The 23,076-nt window shown below is 43.6% G+C and overlaps 20 non-coding genes across 20 annotated transcripts; all 20 read right to left on the bottom strand.

Moving 5' to 3' along the window:
* Positions 1 to 55: 55 nt before the first annotated feature.
* Positions 56 to 174, bottom strand: LOC136740397 (5S ribosomal RNA). Its single transcript, XR_010813233.1, has one exon. It is a non-coding gene; the product is annotated as a 5S ribosomal RNA (ribosomal RNA).
* Positions 175 to 1,230: 1,056 nt separating this feature from the next.
* On the bottom strand, positions 1,231 to 1,349 carry LOC136740731 (5S ribosomal RNA). Its single transcript, XR_010813535.1, has one exon. It is a non-coding gene; the product is annotated as a 5S ribosomal RNA (ribosomal RNA).
* Positions 1,350 to 2,405: 1,056 nt separating this feature from the next.
* Positions 2,406 to 2,524, bottom strand: LOC136740559 (5S ribosomal RNA). The gene has a single exon (XR_010813388.1). It is a non-coding gene; the product is annotated as a 5S ribosomal RNA (ribosomal RNA).
* Positions 2,525 to 3,590: 1,066 nt separating this feature from the next.
* On the bottom strand, positions 3,591 to 3,709 carry LOC136740673 (5S ribosomal RNA). The gene has a single exon (XR_010813495.1). It is a non-coding gene; the product is annotated as a 5S ribosomal RNA (ribosomal RNA).
* Positions 3,710 to 4,775: 1,066 nt separating this feature from the next.
* Positions 4,776 to 4,894, bottom strand: LOC136740720 (5S ribosomal RNA). Its single transcript, XR_010813534.1, has one exon. It is a non-coding gene; the product is annotated as a 5S ribosomal RNA (ribosomal RNA).
* A 1,066-nt stretch (positions 4,895 to 5,960) lies between these two features.
* On the bottom strand, positions 5,961 to 6,079 carry LOC136740695 (5S ribosomal RNA). Its single transcript, XR_010813514.1, has one exon. It is a non-coding gene; the product is annotated as a 5S ribosomal RNA (ribosomal RNA).
* Positions 6,080 to 7,134: 1,055 nt separating this feature from the next.
* On the bottom strand, positions 7,135 to 7,253 carry LOC136740503 (5S ribosomal RNA). The gene has a single exon (XR_010813334.1). It is a non-coding gene; the product is annotated as a 5S ribosomal RNA (ribosomal RNA).
* A 1,054-nt stretch (positions 7,254 to 8,307) lies between these two features.
* LOC136740652 (5S ribosomal RNA) lies at positions 8,308 to 8,426 on the bottom strand. The gene has a single exon (XR_010813475.1). It is a non-coding gene; the product is annotated as a 5S ribosomal RNA (ribosomal RNA).
* A 1,055-nt stretch (positions 8,427 to 9,481) lies between these two features.
* Positions 9,482 to 9,600, bottom strand: LOC136740513 (5S ribosomal RNA). Its single transcript, XR_010813343.1, has one exon. It is a non-coding gene; the product is annotated as a 5S ribosomal RNA (ribosomal RNA).
* Positions 9,601 to 10,666: 1,066 nt separating this feature from the next.
* On the bottom strand, positions 10,667 to 10,785 carry LOC136740471 (5S ribosomal RNA). The gene has a single exon (XR_010813305.1). It is a non-coding gene; the product is annotated as a 5S ribosomal RNA (ribosomal RNA).
* A 1,055-nt stretch (positions 10,786 to 11,840) lies between these two features.
* LOC136740394 (5S ribosomal RNA) lies at positions 11,841 to 11,959 on the bottom strand. Its single transcript, XR_010813230.1, has one exon. It is a non-coding gene; the product is annotated as a 5S ribosomal RNA (ribosomal RNA).
* A 1,056-nt stretch (positions 11,960 to 13,015) lies between these two features.
* LOC136740708 (5S ribosomal RNA) lies at positions 13,016 to 13,134 on the bottom strand. Its single transcript, XR_010813526.1, has one exon. It is a non-coding gene; the product is annotated as a 5S ribosomal RNA (ribosomal RNA).
* Positions 13,135 to 14,190: 1,056 nt separating this feature from the next.
* On the bottom strand, positions 14,191 to 14,309 carry LOC136740475 (5S ribosomal RNA). Its single transcript, XR_010813308.1, has one exon. It is a non-coding gene; the product is annotated as a 5S ribosomal RNA (ribosomal RNA).
* A 1,066-nt stretch (positions 14,310 to 15,375) lies between these two features.
* Positions 15,376 to 15,494, bottom strand: LOC136740648 (5S ribosomal RNA). Its single transcript, XR_010813471.1, has one exon. It is a non-coding gene; the product is annotated as a 5S ribosomal RNA (ribosomal RNA).
* Positions 15,495 to 16,560: 1,066 nt separating this feature from the next.
* On the bottom strand, positions 16,561 to 16,679 carry LOC136740696 (5S ribosomal RNA). Its single transcript, XR_010813515.1, has one exon. It is a non-coding gene; the product is annotated as a 5S ribosomal RNA (ribosomal RNA).
* Positions 16,680 to 17,745: 1,066 nt separating this feature from the next.
* LOC136740694 (5S ribosomal RNA) lies at positions 17,746 to 17,864 on the bottom strand. The gene has a single exon (XR_010813513.1). It is a non-coding gene; the product is annotated as a 5S ribosomal RNA (ribosomal RNA).
* A 1,055-nt stretch (positions 17,865 to 18,919) lies between these two features.
* On the bottom strand, positions 18,920 to 19,038 carry LOC136740685 (5S ribosomal RNA). Its single transcript, XR_010813505.1, has one exon. It is a non-coding gene; the product is annotated as a 5S ribosomal RNA (ribosomal RNA).
* A 1,055-nt stretch (positions 19,039 to 20,093) lies between these two features.
* Positions 20,094 to 20,212, bottom strand: LOC136740441 (5S ribosomal RNA). The gene has a single exon (XR_010813276.1). It is a non-coding gene; the product is annotated as a 5S ribosomal RNA (ribosomal RNA).
* Positions 20,213 to 21,278: 1,066 nt separating this feature from the next.
* LOC136740547 (5S ribosomal RNA) lies at positions 21,279 to 21,397 on the bottom strand. The gene has a single exon (XR_010813376.1). It is a non-coding gene; the product is annotated as a 5S ribosomal RNA (ribosomal RNA).
* A 1,066-nt stretch (positions 21,398 to 22,463) lies between these two features.
* Positions 22,464 to 22,582, bottom strand: LOC136740693 (5S ribosomal RNA). Its single transcript, XR_010813512.1, has one exon. It is a non-coding gene; the product is annotated as a 5S ribosomal RNA (ribosomal RNA).
* Positions 22,583 to 23,076: the final 494 nt, after the last annotated feature.

The following is a 23,076-nucleotide window of genomic DNA, read 5'->3' as shown; positions in this document are numbered from 1 at the left end:
GTATCCAAAGTTAAAACTCGTGATTTGTCGCGCTCTGGTGTGTAAAAGATGCAAAAGCTTACAGCACCTGGTATTCCCAGGGGGTCTCCCATTCAAGTACTGACCAGGCCCGAGCCTGCTTAGCTTCCGAGATCGGACGAGATCGGGCGTATTCAGGCTAGTATGGCCGTAAGCCAGGGAGGCTGTCCCTGACGCTCTACTTAAAGGGATGGCAATATCCGTTTCTGCCGTTCATACTTACAGTTGAACTGTCTCTCTACTCTAAAGCCCGGGACACACCAGCGCGCCGCAGACAGTCCCTGCTAATATGCCACGTTGTGGCAACGTTGTGCGTTAGCTGGGGTGCCACACCAGACCGGAACTATATTTTACAAAACGAACACATTTGTCTTGATAAAACAGCTGTAATTGAGTGCCTGACACGCCAGTCAAGCGCAATCTTGAGAAGGTGTGCATTTCAGTAAGGATTTCAATTGACATGCAGTATGAAACTGAAAGGAGGTTGCATCACTATGATGCATAACATTGCATGTATTGTATTTTCAAGTGTGTGCATTCATCCTGTTGTCATTTTGTTTTGAAAGCAGAAGAATCATTCAACAGGTTGCTGAGACAAATGTAAACCAGTAAAACATATGAAGAGAAACAAACCTTGAATATAAGTTCAGTTGTTTAAACATTTGACAAACTATGGTGAGGGGGTAAGAAAACACACAAATCCAGCAGCTCCTGTATTTCAATACACCAGAACCCAATATTATTGGCGAGTCGGGTAGTCCATCATCACAGTTCGAGGGCAGGCATCATTTCAGTAATTTCACCCCGTTGCATTCACATCCGTGCCTTGAATGAGATTGAATGTGATCTTTGCTCTCAAGTATGTTCCCAAGTTTTACACTTTCGTGCTTTGCATGAATGGGAATGGAACCGTGTGTGTTGAATGAGGCTCCTTGTGAGCACTGATCTTTGTCCGGTGGAGTTCCTTTTTGTGTTGCTGTAATTGTGTCATTTCTCGATGAGAAAGATTAGGCAACATTTAGTCACTTCTAGCCATGATGCTCAATTTATTTACGAATGTACCCTAGTTACTAGGGACCGTTTACGTTGGAGAACAAGATCTATTGTATGCCTGTGTATTTGGGGAAGTCAAATCTGAAATAATGATGAAATTGCGTGTATCCAAAGTTAAAACTCGTGATTTGTCGCGCTCTGGTGTGTAAAAGATGCAAAAGCTTACAGCACCTGGTATTCCCAGGCGGTCTCCCATCCAAGTACTGACCAGGCCCGAGCCTGCTTAGCTTCCGAGATCGGACGAGATCGGGCGTATTCAGGCTAGTATGGCCGTAAGCCAGGGAGGCTGTCCCTGACGCTCTACTTAAAGGGATGGCAATATCCGTTTCTGCCGTTCATACTTACAGTTGAACTGTCTCTCTACTCTAAAGCCCGGGACACACCAGCGCGCCGCAGACAGTCCCTGCTAATATGCCACGTTGTGGCAACGTTGTGCGTTAGCTGGGGTGCCACACCAGACCGGAACTATATTTTACAAAACGAACACATTTGTCTTGATAAAACAGCTGTAATTGAGTGCCTGACACGCCAGTCAAGCGCAATCTTGAGAAGGTGTGCATTTCAGTAAGGATTTCAATTGACATGCAGTATGAAACTGAAAGGAGGTTGCATCACTATGATGCATAACATTGCATGTTTTGTATTTTCAAGTGTGTGCATTCATCCTGTTGTCATTTTGTTTTGAAAGCAGAAGAATCATTCAACAGGTTGCTGAGACAAATGTAAACCAGTAAAACATATGAAGAGAAACAAACCTTGAATATAAGTTCAGTTGTTTAAACATTTGACAAACTATGGTGAGGGGGTAAGAAAACACACAAATCCAGCAGCTCCTGTATTTCAATACACCAGAACCCAATATTATTGGCGAGTCGGGTAGTCCATCATCACAGTTCGAGGGCAGGCATCATTTCAGTAATTTCATCCCGTTGCATTCACATCCGTGCCTTGAATGAGATTCAATGTGATCTTTGCTCTCAAGTATGTTCCCAAGTTTTACACTTTCGTGCTTTGCATGAATGGGAATGGAACCGTGTGTGTTGAATGAGGCTCCTTGTGAGCACTGAACTTTGTCCGGTGGAGTTCCTTTTTGTGTTGCTGTAATTGTGTCATTTCTCGATGAGAAAGATTAGGCAACATTTAGTCACTTCTAGCCATGATGCTCAATTTATTTACAAATGTACAATAGTTACTAGGGACCGATTACGTTGGAGAACAAGATCTATTGAATGCCTGTGTATTTGGGGAAGTCAAATCTGAAATAATGATGAAATTGCGTGTATCCAAAGTTAAAACTTGTGATTTGTCGCCCTTTGGTTTGTAAAAGATGCAAAAGCTTACAGCACCTGGTATTCCCAGGCGGTCTCCCATCCAAGTACTGACAAGGCCCGAGCCTGCTTAGCTTCCGAGATCGGACGAGATCGGGCGTATTCAGGCTAGTATGGCCGTAAGCCAGGGAGGCTGTCCCTGACGCTCTACTTAAAGGGAAGGCAATATCCGTTTCTGCCGTTCATACTTACAGTTGAACTGTCTCTCTACTCTAAAGCCCGGGACACACCAGCGCGCCGCAGACAGTCCCTGCTAACACGAAACGTTGTGGCAACATTGTGGCAACGTTGTGCGTTAGCTGGGGTGCCACACCAGACCGGAACTATATATTACAAAACGAACACATTGTCTTGATAAAACAGCTGTAATTGAGTGCCTGACACGCCAGTCAAGCGCAATCTTGAGAAGGTGTGCATTTCAGTAAGGATTTCAATTGACATGCAGTATGAAACTGAAAGGAGGTTGCATCACTATGATGCATAACATTGCATGTATTGTATTTTCAAGTGTGTGCATTCATCCTGTTTACATTTTGTTTTGAAAGCAGAAGAATCATTCAACAGGTTGCTGAGACAAATGTAAACCAGTAAAACATATGAAGAGAAACAAACCTTGAATATAAGTTCAGTTGTTTAAACATTTGACAAACTATGGTGAGGGGGTAAGAAAACACACAAATCCAGCAGCTCCTGTATTTCAATACACCAGAAGCCAATATTATTGGCGAGTCGGGTAGTCCATCATCACAGTTCGAGGGCAGGCATCATTTCAGTAATTTCATCCCGTTGCATTCACATCCGTGCCTTGAATGAGATTCAATGTGATCTTTGCTCTCAAGTATGTTCCCAAGTTTTACACTTTCGTGCTTTGCATGAATGGGAATGGAACCGTGTGTGTTGAATGAGGCTCCTTGTGAGCACTGAACTTTGTCCGGTGGAGTTCCTTTTTGTGTTGCTGTAATTGTGTCATTTCTCGATGAGAAAGATTAGGCAACATTTAGTCACTTCTAGCCATGATGCTCAATTTATTTACAAATGTACACTAGTTACTAGGGACCGTTTACGTTGGAGAACAAGATCTATTGTATGCCTGTGTATTTGGGGAAGTCAAATCTGAAATAATGATGAAATTGCGTGTATCCAAAGTTAAAACTTGTGATTTGTCGCCCTTTGGTGTGTAAAAGATGCAAAAGCTTACAGCACCTGGTATTCCCAGGCGGTCTCCCATCCAAGTACTGACCAGGCCCGAGCCTGCTTAGTTTCCGAGATCGGACGAGATTGGGCGTATTCAGGCTAGTATGGCCGTAAGCCAGGGAGGCTGTCCCTGACGCTCTACTTAAAGGGAAGGCAATATCCGTTTCTGCCGTTCATACTTACAGTTGAACTGTCTCTCTACTCTAAAGCCCGGGACACACCAGCGCGCCGCAGACAGTCCCTGCTAACACGCCACGTTGTGGCAACATTGTGGCAACGTTGTGCGTTAGCTGGGGTGCCACACCAGACCGGAACTATATATTACAAAACGAACACATTGTCTTGATAAAACAGCTGTAATTGAGTGCCTGACACGCCAGTCAAGCGCAATCTTGAGAAGGTGTGCATTTCAGTAAGGATTTCAATTGACATGCAGTATGAAACTGAAAGGAGGTTGCATCACTATGATGCATAACATTGCATGTATTGTATTTTCAAGTGTTTGCATTCATCCTGTTGTCATTTTGTTTTGAAAGCAGAAGAATCATTCAACAGGTTGCTGAGACAAATGTAAACCAGTAAAACATATGAAGAGAAACAAACCTTGAATATAAGTTCAGTTGTTTAAACATTTGACAAACTATGGTGAGGGGGTAAGAAAACACACAAATCCAGCAGCTCCTGTATTTCAATACACCAGAACCCAATATTATTGGCGAGTCGGGTAGTCCATCATCACAGTTCGAGGGCAGGCATCATTTCAGTAATTTCATCCCGTTGCATTCACATCCGTGCCTTGAATGAGATTGAATGTGATCTTTGCTCTCAAGTATGTTCCCAAGTTTTACACTTTCGTGCTTTGCATGAATGGGAATGGAACCGTGTGTGTTGAATGAGGCTCCTTGTGAGCACTGAACTTTGTCCGGTGGAGTTCCTTTTTGTGTTGCTGTAATTGTGTCATTTCTCGATGAGAAAGATTAGGCAACATTTAGTCACTTCTAGCCATGATGCTCAATTTATTTACGAATGTACCCTAGTTACTAGGGACCGTTTACGTTGGAGAACAAGATCTAATGTATGCCTGTGTATTTGGGGAAGTCAAATCTGAAATAATGATGAAATTGCGTGTATCCAAAGTTAAAACTCGTGATTTGTCGCCCTCTGGTGTGTAAAAGATGCAAAAGCTTACAGCACCTGGTATTCCCAGGCGGTCTCCCATCCAAGTACTGACCAGGCCCGAGCCTGCTTAGCTTCCGAGATCGGACGAGATCGGGCGTATTCAGGCTAGTATGGCCGTAAGCCAGGGAGGCTGTCCCTGACGCTCTACTTAAAGGGAAGGCAATATCCGTTTCTGCCGTTCATACTTACAGTTGAACTGTCTCTCTACTCTAAAGCCCGGGACACACCAGCGCGCCGCAGACAGTCCCTGCTAACACGCCACGTTGTGGCAACATTGTGGCAACGTTGTGCGTTAGCTGGGGTGCCACACCAGACCGGAACTATATATTACAAAACGAACACATTGTCTTGATAAAACAGCTGTAATTGAGTGCCTGACACGCCAGTCAAGCGCAATCTTGACAAGGTGTGCATTTCAGTAAGGATTTCAATTGACATGCAGTATGAAACTGAAAGGAGGTTGCATCACTATGATGCATAACATTGCATGTATTGTATTTTCAAGTGTGTGCATTCATCCTGTTGTCATTTTGTTTTGAAAGCAGAAGAATCATTCAACAGGTTGCTGAGACAAATGTAAACCAGTAAAACATATGAAGAGAAACAAACCTTGAATATAAGTTCAGTTGTTTAAACATTTGACAAACTATGGTGAGGGGGTAAGAAAACATACAAATCCAGCAGCTCCTGTATTTCAATACACCAGAACCCAACATGATTGGCGAGTCGGGTAGTCCATCATCACAGTTCGAGGGCAGGCATCATTTCAGTAATTTCATCCCGTTGCATTCACATCCGTGCCTTGAATGAGATTGAATGTGATCTTTGCTCTCAAGTATGTTCCCAAGTTTTACACTTTCTTGCTTTGCATGAATGGGAATGGAACCGTGTGTGTTGAATGAGGCTCCTTGTGAGCACTGAACTTTGTCCGGTGGAGTTCCTTTTTGTGTTGCTGTAATTGTGTCATTTCTCGATGAGAAAGATTAGGCAACATTTAGTCACTTCTAGCCATGATGCTCAATTTAGTTACGAATGTACCCTAGTTACTAGGGACCGTTTACGTTGGAGAACAAGATCTATTGTATGCCTGTGTATTTGGGGAAGTAAAATCTGAAATAATGATGAAATTGTGTGTATCCAAAGTTAAAACTCGTGATTTGTCGCCCTCTGGTGTGTAAAAGGTGCAAAAGCTTACAGCACCTGGTATTCCCAGGCGGTCTCCCATCCAAGTGCTGACCAGGCCCGAGCCTGCTTGGCTTCCGAGATCGGACGAGATCGGGCGTATTCAGGCTAGAATGGCCATAAGCCAGGGAGGCTGTTCCTGACGCTCTACTTAAAGGGAAGGCAATATCCGTTTCTGCCGTTCATACTTACAGTTGAACTGTCTCTCTACTCTAAAGCCCGGGACACACCAGCGCGCCGCAGACTGTCCCTGCTAACACGCCACGTTGTGGCAACGTTGTGCGTTAGCTGGGGTGCCACACCAGACCGGAACTATATTTTACAAAACGAACACATTGTCTTGATAAAACAGCTGTAATTGAGTGCCTGACACGCCAGTCAAGCGCAATCTTGAGAAGGTGTGCATTTCAGTAAGGATTTCAATTGACATGCAGTATGAAACTGAAAGGAGGTTGCATCACTATGATGCATAACATTGCATGTAGTGTATTTTCAAGTGTGTGCATTCATCCTGTTGTCATTTTGTTTTGAAAGCAGATGAATCATTCAACAGGTTGCTGAGACAAATGTAAACCAGTAAAACATATGAAGAGAAACAAACCTTGAATATAAGTTCAGTTGTTTAAACATTTGACAAACTATGGTGAGGCGGTAAGAAAACACACAAATCCAGCAGCTCCTGTATTTCAATACACCAGAACCCAATATTATTGGCGAGTCGGGTAGTCCATCATCACAGTTCGAGGGCAGGCATCATTTCAGTAATTTCATCCCGTTGCATTCACATCCGTGCCTTGAATGAGATTGAATGTGATCTTTGCTCTCAAGTACGTTCCCAAGTTTTACACTTTCGTGCTTTGCATGAATGGGAATGGAACCGTGTGTGTTGAATGAGGCTCCTTGTGAGCACTGAACTTTGTCCGGTGGAGTTCCTTTTTGTGTTGCTGTAATTGTGTCATTTCTTGATGAGAAAGATTAGGCAACATTTAGTCACTTCTAGCCATGATGCTCAATTTATTTACGAATGTACCCTAGTTACTAGGGACCGTTTACGTTGGAGAACAAGATCTATTGTATGCCTGTGTATTTGGGGAAGTAAAATCTGAAATAATGATGAAATTGTGTGTATCCAAAGTTAAAACTCGTGATTTGTCGCCCTCTGGTGTGTAAAAGGTGCAAAAGCTTACAGCACCTGGTATTCCCAGGCGGTCTCCCATCCAAGTACTAACCAGGCCCGAGCCTGCTTGGCTTCCGAGATCGGACGAGATCGGGCGTATTCAGGCTAGTATGGCCGTAATCCAGGGAGGCTGTCCCTGACGCTCTATTTAAAGGGAAGGCAATATCCGTTTCTGCCATTCATACTTACAGTTGAACTGTCTCTCTACTCTAAAGCCCGGGACACACCAGCGCGCCACAGACAGTCCCTGCTAACACGCCACGTTGTGGCAACGTTGTGCGTTAGCTGGGGTGCCACACCAGACCGGAACTATATTTTACAAAACGAACACATTGTCTTGATAAAACAGCTGTAATTGAGTGCCTGACACGCCAGTCAAGCGCAATCTTGAGAAGGTGTGCATTTCAGTAAGGATTTCAATTGACATGCAGTATGAAACTGAAAGGAGGTTGCATCACTATGATGCATAACATTGCATGTATTGTATTTTCAAGTGTGTGCATTCATCCTGTTGTCATTTTGTTTTGAAAGCAGAAGAATCATTCAACAGGTTGCTGAGACAAATGTAAACCAGTAAAACATATGAAGAGAAACAAACCTTCAATATAAGTTCAGTTGTTTAAACATTTGACAAACTATGGTGAGGGGGTAAGAAATGACACAAATCCAGCAGCTCCTGTATTTCAATACACCAGAAGCCAATATTATTGGCGAGTCGGGTAGTCCATCATCACAGTTCAAGGGCAGGCATCATTTCAGTAATTTCATCCCGTTGCATTCACATCCGTGCCTTGAATGAGATTGAATGTGATCTTTGCTCTCAAGTATGTTCCCAAGTTTTACACTTTCGTGCTTTGCATGAATGGGAATGGAACCGTGTGTGTTGAATGAGGCTCCTTGTGAGCACTGAACTTTGTCCGGTGGAGTTCTTTTTGTGTTGCTGTAATTGTGTCATTTCTCGATGAGAAAGATTAGGCAACATTTAGTCACTTCTAGCCATGATGCTCAATTTATTTACGAATGTACCCTAGTTACTAGGGACCGTTTACGTTGGAGAACAAGATCTATTGTATGCCTGTGTATTTGGGGAAGTAAAATCTGAAATAATGATGAAATTGTGTGTATCCAAAGTTAAAACTCGTGATTTGTCGCCCTCTGGTGTGTAAAAGGTGAAGAAGCTTACAGCACCTGGTATTCCCAGGCGGTCTCCCATCCAAGTACTGACCAGACCCGAGCCTGCTTGGCTTCCGAGATCGGACGAGATCGGGCGTATTCAGGCTAATATGGCCGTAAGCCAGGGAGGCTGTCCCTGACGCTCTAGTTAAAGGGAAGGCAATATCCGTTTCTGCCGTTCATACTTACAGTTGAACTGTCTCTCTACTCTAAAGCCCGGGACACACCAGCGCGCCGCAGACAGTCCCTGCTAACACGCCACGTTGTGGCAACGTTGTGCGTTAGCTGGGGTGCCACACCAGACCGGAACTATATTTTACAAAACGAACACATTGTCTTGATAAAACAGCTGTAATTGAGTGCCTGACACGCCAGTCAAGCGCAATCTTGAGAAGGTGTGCATTTCAGTAAGGATTTCAATTGACATGCAGTATGAAACTGAAAGGAGGTTGCATCACTATGATGCATAACATTGCATGTATTGTATTTTCAAGTGTGTGCATTCATCCTGTTGTCATTTTGTTTTGAAAGCAGAAGAATCATTCAACAGGTTGCTGAGACAAATGTAAACCAGTAAAACATATGAAGAGAAACAAACCTTGAATATAAGTTCAGTTGTTTAAACATTTGACAAACTATGGTGAGGGGGTAAGAAAACACACAAATCCAGCAGCTCCTGTATTTCAATACACCAGAACCCAATATTATTGGCGAATCAGGTAGTCCATCATCACAGTTCGAGGGCAGGCATCATTTCAGTAATTTCATCCCGTTGCATTCACATCCGTGCCTTGAATGAGATTGAATGTGATCTTTGCTCTCAAGTATGTTCCCAAGTTTTACACTTTCGTGCTTTGCATGAATGGGAATGGAACCGTGTGTGTTGAATGAGGCTCCTTGTGAGCACTGAACTTTGTCCGGTGGAGTTCCTTTTTGTGTTGCTGTAATTGTGTCATTTCTCGATGAGAAAGATTAGGCAACATTTAGTCACTTCTAGCCATGATGCTCAATTTATTTATGAATGTACCCTAGTTACTAGGGACCGTTTACGTTGGAGAACAAGATCTATTGTATGCCTGTGTATTTGGGGAAGTCAAATCTGAAATAATGATGAAATTGCGTGTATCCAAAGTTAAAACTCGTGATTTGTCGCCCTCTGGTGTGTAAAAGATGCAAAAGCTTACAGCACCTGGTATTCCCAGGCGGTCTCCCATTCAAGTACTGACCAGGCCCGAGCCTGCTTAGCTTCCGAGATCGGACGAGATCGAGCGTATTCAGGCTAGTATGGCCGTAAGCCAGGAAGGCTGTCCCTGACGCTCTACTTAAAGGGAAGGCAATATCCGTTTCTGCCGTTCATACTTACAGTTGAACTGTCTCTCTACTCTAAAGCCCGGGACACACCAGCGCGCCGCAGACAGTCCCTGCTAACACGCCACGTTGTGGCAACATTGTGGCAACGTTGTGCGTTAGCTGGGGTGCCACACCAGACCGGAAGTATATATTACAAAACGAACACATTGTTTTGATAAAACAGCTGTAATTGAGTGCCTGACACGCCAGTCAAGCGCAATCTTGAGAAGGTGTGCATTTCAGTAAGGATTTCAATTGACATGCAGTATGAAACTGAAAGGAGGTTGCATCACTATGATGCATAACATTGCATGTATTGTATTTTCAAGTGTGTGCATTCATCCTGTTGTCATTTTGTTTTGAAAGCAGAAGAATCATTCAACAGGTTGCTGAGACAAATGTAAACCAGTAAAACATATGAAGAAAAATAAACCTTGAATATAAGTTCAGTTGTTTAAACATTTGACAAACTATGGTGAGGGGGTAAGAAAACACACAAATCCAGCAGCTCCTGTATTTCAATACACCAGAACCCAATATTATTGGCGAGTCGGGTAGTCCATCATCACAGTTCGAGGGCAGGCATCATTTCAGTAATTTCATCCCGTTGCATTCACATCCGTGCCTTGAATGAGATTGAATGTGATCTTTGCTCTCAAGTATGTTCCCAAGTTTTACACTTTCGTGCTTTGCATGAATGGGAATGGAACCGTGTGTGTTGAATGAGGCTCCTTGTGAGCACTGAACTTTGTCCGGTGGAGTTCCTTTTTGTGTTGCTGTAATTGTGTCATTTCTCGATGAGAAAGATTAGGCAACATTTAGACACTTCTAGCCATGATGCTCAATTTATTTATGAATGTACCCTAGTTACTAGGGACCTTTTACGTTGGAGAACAAGATCTATTGTATGCCTGTGTATTTGGGGAAGTAAAACCTGAAATAATGATGAAATTGTGTGTATCCAAAGTTAAAACTCGTGATTTGTCGCCCTCTGGTGTGTAAAATATGCAAAAGCTTACAGCACCTGGTATTCCCAGGCGGTCTCCCATCCAAGTACTGACCAGGCCCGAGCCAGCTTAGCTTCCGAGATCGGACGAGATCGGGCGTATTCAGGCTAGTATGGCCGTAAGCCAGGGAGGCTGTCCCTGACGCTCTACTTAAAGGGAAGGCAATATCCGTTTCTGCCGCTCATGCTTGCAGTTGAACTGTCTCTCTACTCTAAAGTCCGGGACACACCAGCGCGCCGCAGACAGTCCCTGCTAACACGAAACGTTGTGGCAACGTTGTGCGTTAGCTGGGGTGCCACACCAGACCGGAACTATATTTTACAAAACGAACACATTGTCTTGATAATACAGCTGTAATTGAGTGCCTGACACGCCAGTCAAGCGCAATCTTGAGAAGGTGTGCATTTCAGTAAGGATTTCAATTGACATGCAGTATGAAACTGAAAGGAGGTTGCATCACTATGATGCATAACATTGCATGTATTGTATTTTCAAGTGTGTGCATTCATCCTGTTGTCATTTTGTTTTGAAAGCAGAAGAATCATTCAACTAGTTGCTGAGACAAATGTAAACCAGTAAAACATATGAAGAGAAACAAACCTTGAATATAAGTTCAGTTGTTTAAACATTTGACAAACTATGGTGAGGGGGTAAGAAAACACACAAATCCAGCAGCTCCTGTATTTCAATACACCAGAACCCAATATTATTGGCGAGTCGGGTAGTCCATCATCACAGTTCGAGGGCAGGCATCATTTCAGTAATTTCACCCCGTTGCATTCACATCCGTGCCTTGAATGAGATTGAATGTGATCTTTGCTCTCAAGTATGTTCCCAAGTTTTACACTTTCGTGCTTTGCATGAATGGGAATGGAACCGTGTGTGTTGAATGAGGCTCCTTGTGAGCACTGATCTTTGTCCGGTGGAGTTCCTTTTTGTGTTGCTGTAATTGTGTCATTTCTCGATGAGAAAGATTAGGCAACATTTAGTCACTTCTAGCCATGATGCTCAATTTATTTACGAATGTACCCTAGTTACTAGGGACCGTTTACGTTGGAGAACAAGATCTATTGTATGCCTGTGTATTTGGGGAAGTCAAATCTGAAATAATGATGAAATTGCGTGTATCCAAAGTTAAAACTCGTGATTTGTCGCGCTCTGGTGTGTAAAAGATGCAAAAGCTTACAGCACCTGGTATTCCCAGGCGGTCTCCCATTCAAGTACTGACCAGGCCCGAGCCTGCTTAGCTTCCGAGATCGGACGAGATCGGGCGTATTCAGGCTAGTATGGCCGTAAGCCAGGGAGGCTGTCCCTGACGCTCTACTTAAAGGGATGGCAATATCCGTTTCTGCCGTTCATACTTACAGTTGAACTGTCTCTCTACTCTAAAGCCCGGGACACACCAGCGCGCCGCAGACAGTCCCTGCTAATATGCCACGTTGTGGCAACGTTGTGCGTTAGCTGGGGTGCCACACCAGACCGGAACTATATTTTACAAAACGAACACATTTGTCTTGATAAAACAGCTGTAATTGAGTGCCTGACACGCCAGTCAAGCGCAATCTTGAGAAGGTGTGCATTTCAGTAAGGATTTCAATTGACATGCAGTATGAAACTGAAAGGAGGTTGCATCACTATGATGCATAACATTGCATGTATTATATTTTCAAGTGTGTGCATTCATCCTGTTGTCATTTTGTTTTGAAAGCAGAAGAATCATTCAACAGGTTGCTGAGACAAATGTAAACCAGTAAAACATATGAAGAGAAACAAACCTTGAATATAAGTTCAGTTGTTTAAACATTTGACAAACTATGGTGAGGGGGTAAGAAAACACACAAATCCAGCAGCTCCTGTATTTCAATACACCAGAACCCAATATTATTGGCGAGTCGGGTAGTCCATCTTCACAGTTCGAGGGCAGGCATCATTTCAGTAATTTCACCCCGTTGCATTCACATCCGTGCCTTGAATGAGATTGAATGTGATCTTTGCTCTCAAGTATGTTCCCAAGTTTTACACTTTCGTGCTTTGCATGAATGGGAATGGAACCGTGTGTGTTGAATGAGGCTCCTTGTGAGCACTGATCTTTGTCCGGTGGAGTTCCTTTTTGTGTTGCTGTAATTGTGTCATTTCTCGATGAGAAAGATTAGGCAACATTTAGTCACTTCTAGCCATGATGCTCAATTTATTTACGAATGTACCCTAGTTACTAGGGACCGTTTACGTTGGAGAACAAGATCTATTGTATGCCTGTGTATTTGGGGAAGTCAAATCTGAAATAATGATGAAATTGCGTGTATCCAAAGTTAAAACTCGTGATTTGTCGCGCTCTGGTGTGTAAAAGATGCAAAAGCTTACAGCACCTGGTATTCCCAGGCGGTCTCCCATCCAAGTACTGACCAGGCCCGAGCCTGCTTAGCTTCCGAGATCGGACGAGATCGGGCGTATTCAGGCTAGTATGGCCGTAAGCCAGGGAGGCTGTCCCTGACGCTCTACTTAAAGGGATGGCAATATCCGTTTCTGCCGTTCATACTTACAGTTGAACTGTCTCTCTACTCTAAAGCCCGGGACACACCAGCGCGCCGCAGACAGTCCCTGCTAATATGCCACGTTGTGGCAACGTTGTGCGTTAGCTGGGGTGCCACACCAGACCGGAACTATATTTTACAAAACGAACACATTTGTCTTGATAAAACAGCTGTAATTGAGTGCCTGACACGCCAGTCAAGCGCAATCTTGAGAAGGTGTGCATTTCAGTAAGGATTTCAATTGACATGCAGTATGAAACTGAAAGGAGGTTGCATCACTATGATGCATAACATTGCATGTTTTGTATTTTCAAGTGTGTGCATTCATCCTGTTGTCATTTTGTTTTGAAAGCAGAAGAATCATTCAACAGGTTGCTGAGACAAATGTAAACCAGTAAAACATATGAAGAGAAACAAACCTTGAATATAAGTTCAGTTGTTTAAACATTTGACAAACTATGGTGAGGGGGTAAGAAAACACACAAATCCAGCAGCTCCTGTATTTCAATACACCAGAACCCAATATTATTGGCGAGTCGGGTAGTCCATCATCACAGTTCGAGGGCAGGCATCATTTCAGTAATTTCATCCCGTTGCATTCACATCCGTGCCTTGAATGAGATTGAATGTGATCTTTGCTCTCAAGTATGTTCCCAAGTTTTACACTTTCGTGCTTTGCATGAATGGGAATGGAACCGTGTGTGTTGAATGAGGCTCCTTGTGAGCACTGAACTTTGTCCGGTGGAGTTCCTTTTTGTGTTGCTGTAATTGTGTCATTTCTCGATGAGAAAGATTAGGCAACATTTAGTCACTTCTAGCCATGATGCTCAATTTATTTACGAATGTACCCTAGTTACTAGGGACCGTTTACGTTGGAGAACAAGATCTATTGTATGCCTGTGTATTTGGGGAAGTCAAATCTGAAATAATGATGAAATTGCGTGTATCCAAAGTTAAAACTCGTGATTTGTCGCCCTCTGGTGTGTAAAAGATGCAAAAGCTTACAGCACCTGGTATTCCCAGGCAGTCTCCCATCCAAGTACTGACCAGGCCCGAGCCTGCTTAGCTTCCGAGATCGGACGAGATCGGGCGTATTCAGGCTAGTATGGCCGTAAGCCAGGGAGGCTGTCCCTGACGCTCTACTTAAAGGGAAGGCAATATCCGTTTCTGCCGTTCATACTTACAGTTGAACTGTCTCTCTACTCTAAAGCCCGGGACACACCAGCGCGCCGCAGACAGTCCCTGCAAACACGAAACGTTGTGGCAACATTGTGGCAACGTTGTGCGTTAGCTGGGGTGCCACACCAGACCGGAACTATATATTACAAAACGAACACATTGTCTTGATAAAACAGCTGTAATTGAGTGCCTGACACGCCAGTCAAGCGCAATCTTGAGAAGGTGTGCATTTCAGTAAGGATTTCAATTGACATGCAGTATGAAACTGAAAGGAGGTTGCATCACTATGATGCATAACATTGCATGTATTGTATTTTCAAGTGTGTGCATTCATCCTGTTGTCATTTTGTTTTGAAAGCAGAAGAATCATTCAACAGGTTGCTGAGACAAATGTAAACCAGTAAAACATATGAAGAGAAACAAACCTTGAATATAAGTTCAGTTGTTTAAACATTTGACAAACTATGGTGAGGGGGTAAGAAAACACACAAATCCAGCAGCTCCTGTATTTCAATACACCAGAAGCCAATATTATTGGCGAGTCGGGTAGTCCATCATCACAGTTCGAGGGCAGGCATCATTTCAGTAATTTCATCCCGTTGCATTCACATCCGTGCCTTGAATGAGATTCAATGTGATCTTTGCTCTCAAGTATGTTCCCAAGTTTTACACTTTCGTGCTTTGCATGAATGGGAATGGAACCGTGTGTGTTGAATGAGGCTCCTTGTGAGCACTGAACTTTGTCCGGTGGAGTTCCTTTTTGTGTTGCTGTAATTGTGTCATTTCTCGATGAGAAAGATTAGGCAACATTTAGTCACTTCTAGCCATGATGCTCAATTTATTTACAAATGTACACTAGTTACTAGGGACCGTTTACGTTGGAGAACAAGATCTATTGTATGCCTGTGTATTTGGGGAAGTCAAATCTGAAATAATGATGAAATTGCGTGTATCCAAAGTTAAAACTTGTGATTTGTCGCCCTTTGGTGTGTAAAAGATGCAAAAGCTTACAGCACCTGGTATTCCCAGGCGGTCTCCCATCCAAATACTGACCAGGCCCGAGCCTGCTTAGCTTCCGAGATCGGACGAGATTGGGCGTATTCAGGCTAGTATGGCCGTAAGCCAGGGAGGCTGTCCCTGACGCTCTACTTAAAGGGAAGGCAATATCCGTTTCTGCCGTTCATACTTACAGTTGAACTGTCTCTCTACTCTAAAGCCCGGGACACACCAGCGCGCCGCAGACAGTCCCTGCTAACACGCCACGTTGTGGCAACATTGTGGCAACGTTGTGCGTTAGCTGGGGTGCCACACCAGACCGGAACTATATATTACAAAACGAACACATTGTCTTGATAAAACAGCTGTAATTGAGTGCCTGACACGCCAGTCAAGCGCAATCTTGAGAAGGTGTGCATTTCAGTAAGGATTTCAATTGACATGCAGTATGAAACTGAAAGGAGGTTGCATCACTATGATGCATAACATTGCATGTATTGTATTTTCAAGTGTTTGCATTCATCCTGTTGTCATTTTGTTTTGAAAGCAGAAGAATCATTCAACAGGTTGCTGAGACAAATGTAAACCAGTAAAACATATGAAGAGAAACAAACCTTGAATATAAGTTCAGTTGTTTAAACATTTGACAAACTATGGTGAGGGGGTAAGAAAACACACAAATCCAGCAGCTCCTGTATTTCAATACACCAGAACCCAATATTATTGGCGAGTCGGGTAGTCCATCATCACAGTTCGAGGGCAGGCATCATTTCAGTAATTTCATCCCGTTGCATTCACATCCGTGCCTTGAATGAGATTGAATGTGATCTTTGCTCTCAAGTATGTTCCCAAGTTTTACACTTTCGTGCTTTGCATGAATGGGAATGGAACCGTGTGTGTTGAATGAGGCTCCTTGTGAGCACTGAACTTTGTCCGGTGGAGTTCCTTTTTGTGTTGCTGTAATTGTGTCATTTCTCGATGAGAAAGATTAGGCAACATTTAGTCACTTCTAGCCATGATGCTCAATTTATTTACGAATGTACCCTAGTTACTAGGGACCGTTTACGTTGGAGAACAAGATCTATTGTATGCCTGTGTATTTGGGGAAGTCAAATCTGAAATAATGATGAAATTGCGTGTATCCAAAGTTAAAACTCGTGATTTGTCGCCCTCTGGTGTGTAAAAGATGCAAAAGCTTACAGCACCTGGTATTCCCAGGCGGTCTCCCATCCAAGTACTGACCAGGCCCGAGCCTGCTTAGCTTCCGAGATCGGACGAGATCGGGCGTATTCAGGCTAGTATGGCCGTAAGCCAGGGAGGCTCTCCCTGACGCTCTACTTAAAGGGAAGGCAATATCCGTTTCTGCCGTTCATACTTACAGTTGAACTGTCTCTCTACTCTAAAGCCCGGGACACACCAGCGCGCCGCAGACAGTCCCTGCTAACACGCCACGTTGTGGCAACATTGTGGCAACGTTGTGCGTTAGCTGGGGTGCCACACCAGACCGGAACTATATATTACAAAACGAACACATTGTCTTGATAAAACAGCTGTAATTGAGTGCCTGACACGCGAGTCAAGCGCAATCTTGACAAGGTGTGCATTTCAGTAAGGATTTCAATTGACATGCAGTATGAAACTGAAAGGAGGTTGCATCACTATGATGCATAACATTGCATGTATTGTATTTTCAAGTGTGTGCATTCATCCTGTTGTCATTTTGTTTTGAAAGCAGAAGAATCATTCAACAGGTTGCTGAGACAAATGTAAACCAGTAAAACATATGAAGAGAAACAAACCTTGAATATAAGTTCAGTTGTTTAAACATTTGACAAACTATGGTGAGGGGGTAAGAAAACATACAAATCCAGCAGCTCCTGTATTTCAATACACCAGAACCCAACATGAATGGCGAGTCGGGTAGTCCATCATCACAGTTCGAGGGCAGGCATCATTTCAGTAATTTCATCCCGTTGCATTCACATCCGTGCCTTGAATGAGATTGAATGTGATCTTTGCTCTCAAGTATGTTCCCAAGTTTTACACTTTCTTGCTTTGCATGAATGGGAATGGAACCGTGTGTGTTGAATGAGGCTCCTTGTGAGCACTGAACTTTGTCCGGTGGAGTTCCTTTTTGTGTTGCTGTAATTGTGTCATTTCTTGATGAGAAAGATTAGGCAACATTTAGTCACTTCTAGCCATGATGCTCAATTTAGTTACGAATGTACCCTAGTTACTAGGGACCGTTTACGTTGGAGAACAAGATCTATTGTATGCCTGTGTATTTGGGGAAGTCAAATCTGAAATAATGATGAAATTGTGTGTATCCAAAGTTAAAACTCGTGATTTGTCGCCCTCTGGTGTGTAAAAGGTGCAAAAGCTTACAGCACCTGGTATTCCCAGGCGGTCTCCCATCCAAGTGCTGACCAGGCCCGAGCCTGCTTGGCTTCCGAGATCGGACGAGATCGGGCGTATTCAGGCTAGAATGGCCATAAGCCAGGGAGGCTGTTCCTGACGCTCTACTTAAAGGGAAGGCAATATCCGTTTCTGCCGTTCATACTTACAGTTGAACTGTCTCTCTACTCTAAAGCCCGGGACACACCAGCGCGCCGCAGACTGTCCCTGCTAACACGCCACGTTGTGGCAACGTTGTGCGTTAGCTGGGGTGCCACACCAGACCGGAACTATATTTTACAGAACGAACACATTGTCTTGATAAAACAGCTGTAATTGAGTGCCTGTCACGCCAGTCAAGCGCAATCTTGAGAAGGTGTGCATTTCAGTAAGGATTTCAATTGACATGCAGTATGAAACTGAAAGGAGGTTGCATCACTATGATGCATAACATTGCATGTAGTGTATTTTCAAGTGTGTGCATTCATCCTGTTGTCATTTTGTTTTGAAAGCAGATGAATCATTCAACAGGTTGCTGAGACAAATGTAAACCAGTAAAACATATGAAGAGAAACAAACCTTGAATATAAGTTCAGTTGTTTAAACATTTGACAAACTATGGTGAGGGGGTAAGAAAACACACAAATCCAGCAGCTCCTGTATTTCAATACACCAGAACCCAATATTATTGGCGAGTCGGGTAGTCCATCATCACAGTTCGAGGGCAGGCATCATTTCAGTAATTTCATCCCGTTGCATTCACATCCGTGCCTTGAATGAGATTGAATGTGATCTTTGCTCTCAAGTACGTTCCCAAGTTTTACACTTTCGTGCTTTGCATGAATGGGAATGGAACCGTGTGTGTTGAATGAGGCTCCTTGTGAGCACTGAACTTTGTCCGGTGGAGTTCCTTTTTGTGTTGCTGTAATTGTGTCATTTCTCGATGAGAAAGATTAGGCAACATTTAGTCACTTCTAGCCATGATGCTCAATTTATTTACGAATGTACCCTAGTTACTAGGGACCGTTTACATTGGAGAACAAGATCTATTGTATGCCTGTGTATTTGGGGAAGTCAAATCTGAAATAATGATGAAATTGCGTGTATCCAAAGTTAAAACTCGTGATTTGTCGCCCTCTGGTGTGTAAAAGATGCAAAAGCTTACAGCACCTGGTATTCCCAGGCGGTCTCCCATCCAAGTACTGACCAGGCCCGAGCCTGCTTAGCTTCCGAGATCGGACGAGATCGGGCGTATTCAGGCTAGTATGGCCGTAAGCCAGGGAGGCTGTCCCTGACGCTCTACTTAAAGGGAAGGCAATATCCGTTTCTGCCGTTCATACTTACAGTTGAACTGTCTCTCTACTCTAAAGTCCGGGACACACCAGCGCGCCGCAGACAGTCCCTGCTAACACGAAACGTTGTGGCAACGTTGTGCGTTAGCTGGGGTGCCACACCAGACCGGAACTATATTTTACAAAACGAACACATTGTCTTGATAATACAGCTGTAATTGAGTGCCTGACACGCCAGTCAAGTGCAATCTTGAGAAGGTGTGCATTTCAGTAAGGATTTCAATTGACATGCAGTATGAAACTGAAAGGAGGTTGCATCACTATGATGCATAACATTGCATGTATTGTATTTTCAAGTGTGTGCATTCATCCTGTTGTCATTTTGTTTTGAAAGCAGAAGAATCATTCAACAGGTTGCTGAGACAAATGTAAACCAGTAAAACATATGAAGAGAAACAAACCTTGAATATAAGTTCAGTTGTTTAAACATTTGACAAACTATGGTGAGGGGGTAAGAAAACACACAAATCCAGCAGCTCCTGTATTTCAATACACCAGAACCCAATATTATTGGCGAGTCGGGTAGTCCATCATCACAGTTCGAGGGCAGGCATCATTTCAGTAATTTCATCTTGTTGCATTCACATCCGTGCCTTGAATGAGATTGAATGTGATCTTTGCTCTCAAGTATGTTCCCAAGTTTTACACTTTCGTGCTTTGCATGAATGGGAATGGAACCGTGTGTGTTGAATGAGGCTCCTTGTGAGCACTGAACTTTGTCCGGTGGAGTTCCTTTTTGTGTTGCTGTGATTGTGTCATTTCTCGATGAGAAAGATTAGGCAACATTTAGTCACTTCTAGCCATGATGCTCAATTTATTTATGAATGTACCCTAGTTACTAGGGACCGTTTACATTGGAGAACAAGATCTATTGTATGCCTGTGTATTTGGGGAAGTCAAATCTGAAATAATGATGAAATTGCGTGTATCCAAAGTTAAAACTCGTGATATGTCGCCCTCTGGTGTGTAAAAGATGCAAAAGCTTACAGCACCTGGTATTCCCAGGCGGTCTCCCATCCAAGTACTGACCAGGCCCGAGCCTGCTTAGCTTCCGAGATCGGACGAGATCAGGCGTATTCAGGCTAGTATGGCCGTAAGCCAGGAATGCTGTCCCTGACGCTCTACTTAAAGGGAAGGCAATATCCGTTTCTGCCGTTCATACTTACAGTTGAACTGTCTCTCTACTCTAAAGCCCGGGACACACCAGCGCGCCGCAGACAGTCCCTGCTAACACGCCACGTTGTGGCAACATTGTGGCAACGTTGTGCGTTAGCTGGGGTGCCACACCAGACCGGAACTATATATTACAAAACGAACACATTGTCTTGGTAAAACAGCTGTAATTGAGTGCCTGACACGCCAGTCAAGCGCAATCTTGAGAAGGTGTGCATTTCAGTAAGGATTTCAATTGACATGCAGTATGAAACTGAAAGGAGGTTGCATCACTATGATGCATAACATTGCATGTATTGTATTTACAAGTGTGTGCATTCATCCTGTTGTCATTTTGTTTTGAAAGCAGAAGAATCATTCAACAGGTTGCTGAGACAAATGTAAACCAGTAAAACATATGAAGAGAAACAAACCTTGAATATAAGTTCAGTTGTTTAAACATTTGACAAACTATGGTGAGGGGGTAAGAAAACACACAAATCCAGCAGCTCCTGTATTTCAATACACCAGAACCCAATATTATTGGCGAGTCGGGTAGTCCATCATCACAGTTCGAGGGCAGGCATCATTTCAGTAATTTCATCCCGTTGCATTCACATCCGTGCCTTGAATGAGATTGAATGTGATCTTTGCTCTCAAGTATGTTCCCAAGTTTTACACTTTCGTGCTTTGCATGAATGGGAATGGAACCGTGTGTGTTGAATTAGGCTCCTTGTGAGCACTGAACTTCGTCCGGTGGAGTTCCTTTTTGTGTTGCTGTAATTGTGTCATTTCTCGATGAGAAAGATTAGGCAACATTTAGTCACTTCTAGCCATGATGCTCAATTTATTTACGAATGTACCCTAGTTACTAGGGACCGTTTACATTGGAGAACAAGATCTATTGTATGCCTGTGTATTTGGGGAAGTCAAATCTGAAATAATGATGAAATTGCGTGTATCCAAAGTTAAAACTCGTGATTTGTCGCCCTCTGGTGTGTAAAAGATGCAAAAGCTTACAGCACCTGGTATTCCCAGGCGGTCTCCCATCCAAGTACTGACCAGGCCCGAGCCTGCTTAGCTTCCGAGATCGGACGAGATTGGGCGTATTCAGGCTAGTATGGCCGTAAGCCAGGGAGGCTGTCCCTGACGCTCTACTTAAAGGGAAGGCAATATCCGTTTCTGCCGTTCATACTTACAGTTGAACTGTCTCTCTACTCTAAAGCCCGGGACACACCTGCGCGCCGCAGACAGTCCCTGCTAACACGCCACGTTGTGGCAGCGTTGTGGCAACGTTGTGCGTTAGCTGGGGTGCCACACCAGACCGGAACTATATATTACAAAACGAACACATTGTCTTGATAAAACAGCTGTAATTGAGTGCCTGACACGCCAGTCAAGCGCAATCTTGAGAAGGTGTGCATTTCAGTAAGGATTTCAATTGACATGCAGTATGAAACTGAAAGGAGGTTGCATCACTATGATGCATAACATTGCATGTATTGTATTTTCAAGTGTGTGCATTCATCCTGTTGTCATTTTGTTTTGAAAGCAGAAGAATCATTCAACAGGTTGCTGAGACAAATGTAAACCAGTAAAACATATGAAGAGAAACAAACCTTGAATATAAGTTCAGTTGTTTAAACATTTGACAAACTATGGTGAGGGGGTAAGAAAACACACAAATCCAGCAGCTCCTGTATTTCAATACACCAGAACCCAATATTATTGGCGAGTCGGGTAGTCCATCATCACAGTTCGAGGGCAGGCATCATTTCAGTAATTTCATCCCGTTGCATTCACATCCGTGCCTTGAATGAGATTGAATGTGATCTTTGCTCTCAAGTATGTTCCCAAGTTTTACACTTTCGTGCTTTGCATGAATGGGAATGGAACCGTGTGTGTTGAATGAGGCTCCTTGTGAGCACTGAACTTTGTCCGGTGGAGTTCCTTTTTGTGTTGCTGTAATTGTGTCATTTCTCGATGAGAAAGATTAGGCAACATTTAGTCACTTCTAGCCATGATGCTCAATTTATTTACGAATGTACCCTAGTTACTAGGGACCGTTTACGTTGGAGAACAAGATCTATTGTATGCCTGTGTATTTGGGGAAGTCAAATCTGAAATAATGATGAAATTGCGTGTATCCAAAGTTAAAACTCGTGATTTGTCGCCCTCTGGTGTGTAAAAGATGCAAAAGCTTACAGCACCTGGTATTCCCAGGCAGTCTCCCATCCAAGTACTGACCAGGAACGAGCCTGCTTAGCTTCCGAGATCGGACGAGATCGGGCGTATTCAGGCTAGTATGGCCGTAAGCCAGGAAGGCTGTCCCTGACGCTCTACTTAATGGGAAGGCAATATCCGTTTCTGCCGTTCATACTTACAGTTGAACTGTCTCTCTACTCTAAAGCCCGGGACACACCAGCACGCCGCAGACAGTCCCTGCTAACACGCCACGTTGTGGCAACATTGTGGCAACGTTGTGCGTTAGCTGGGGTGCCACACCAGACCGGAACTATATATTACAAAACGAACACATTCTCTTGATAAAACAGCTGTAATTGAGTGCCTGACACGCCAGTCAAGCGCAATCTTGAGAAGGTGTGCATTTCAGTAAGGATTTCAATTGACATGCAGTATGAAACTGAAAGGAGGTTGCATCACTATGATGCATAACATTGCATGTATTGTATTTTCAAGTGTGTGCATTCATCCTGTTGTCATTTTGCTTTGAAAGCAGAAGAATCATTCAACAGGTTGCTGAGACAAATGTAAACCAGTAAAACATATGAAGAGAAACAAACCTTGAAT

Source organism: Amia ocellicauda, unplaced genomic scaffold, assembly GCF_036373705.1.
Source record: "Amia ocellicauda isolate fAmiCal2 unplaced genomic scaffold, fAmiCal2.hap1 HAP1_SCAFFOLD_64, whole genome shotgun sequence".
Taxonomy (NCBI): Eukaryota; Metazoa; Chordata; class Actinopteri; order Amiiformes; family Amiidae; genus Amia; species Amia ocellicauda.
Note: the sequence above shows the minus strand (reverse complement) of the source record. Positions and strands in the feature narration are given on the sequence as shown.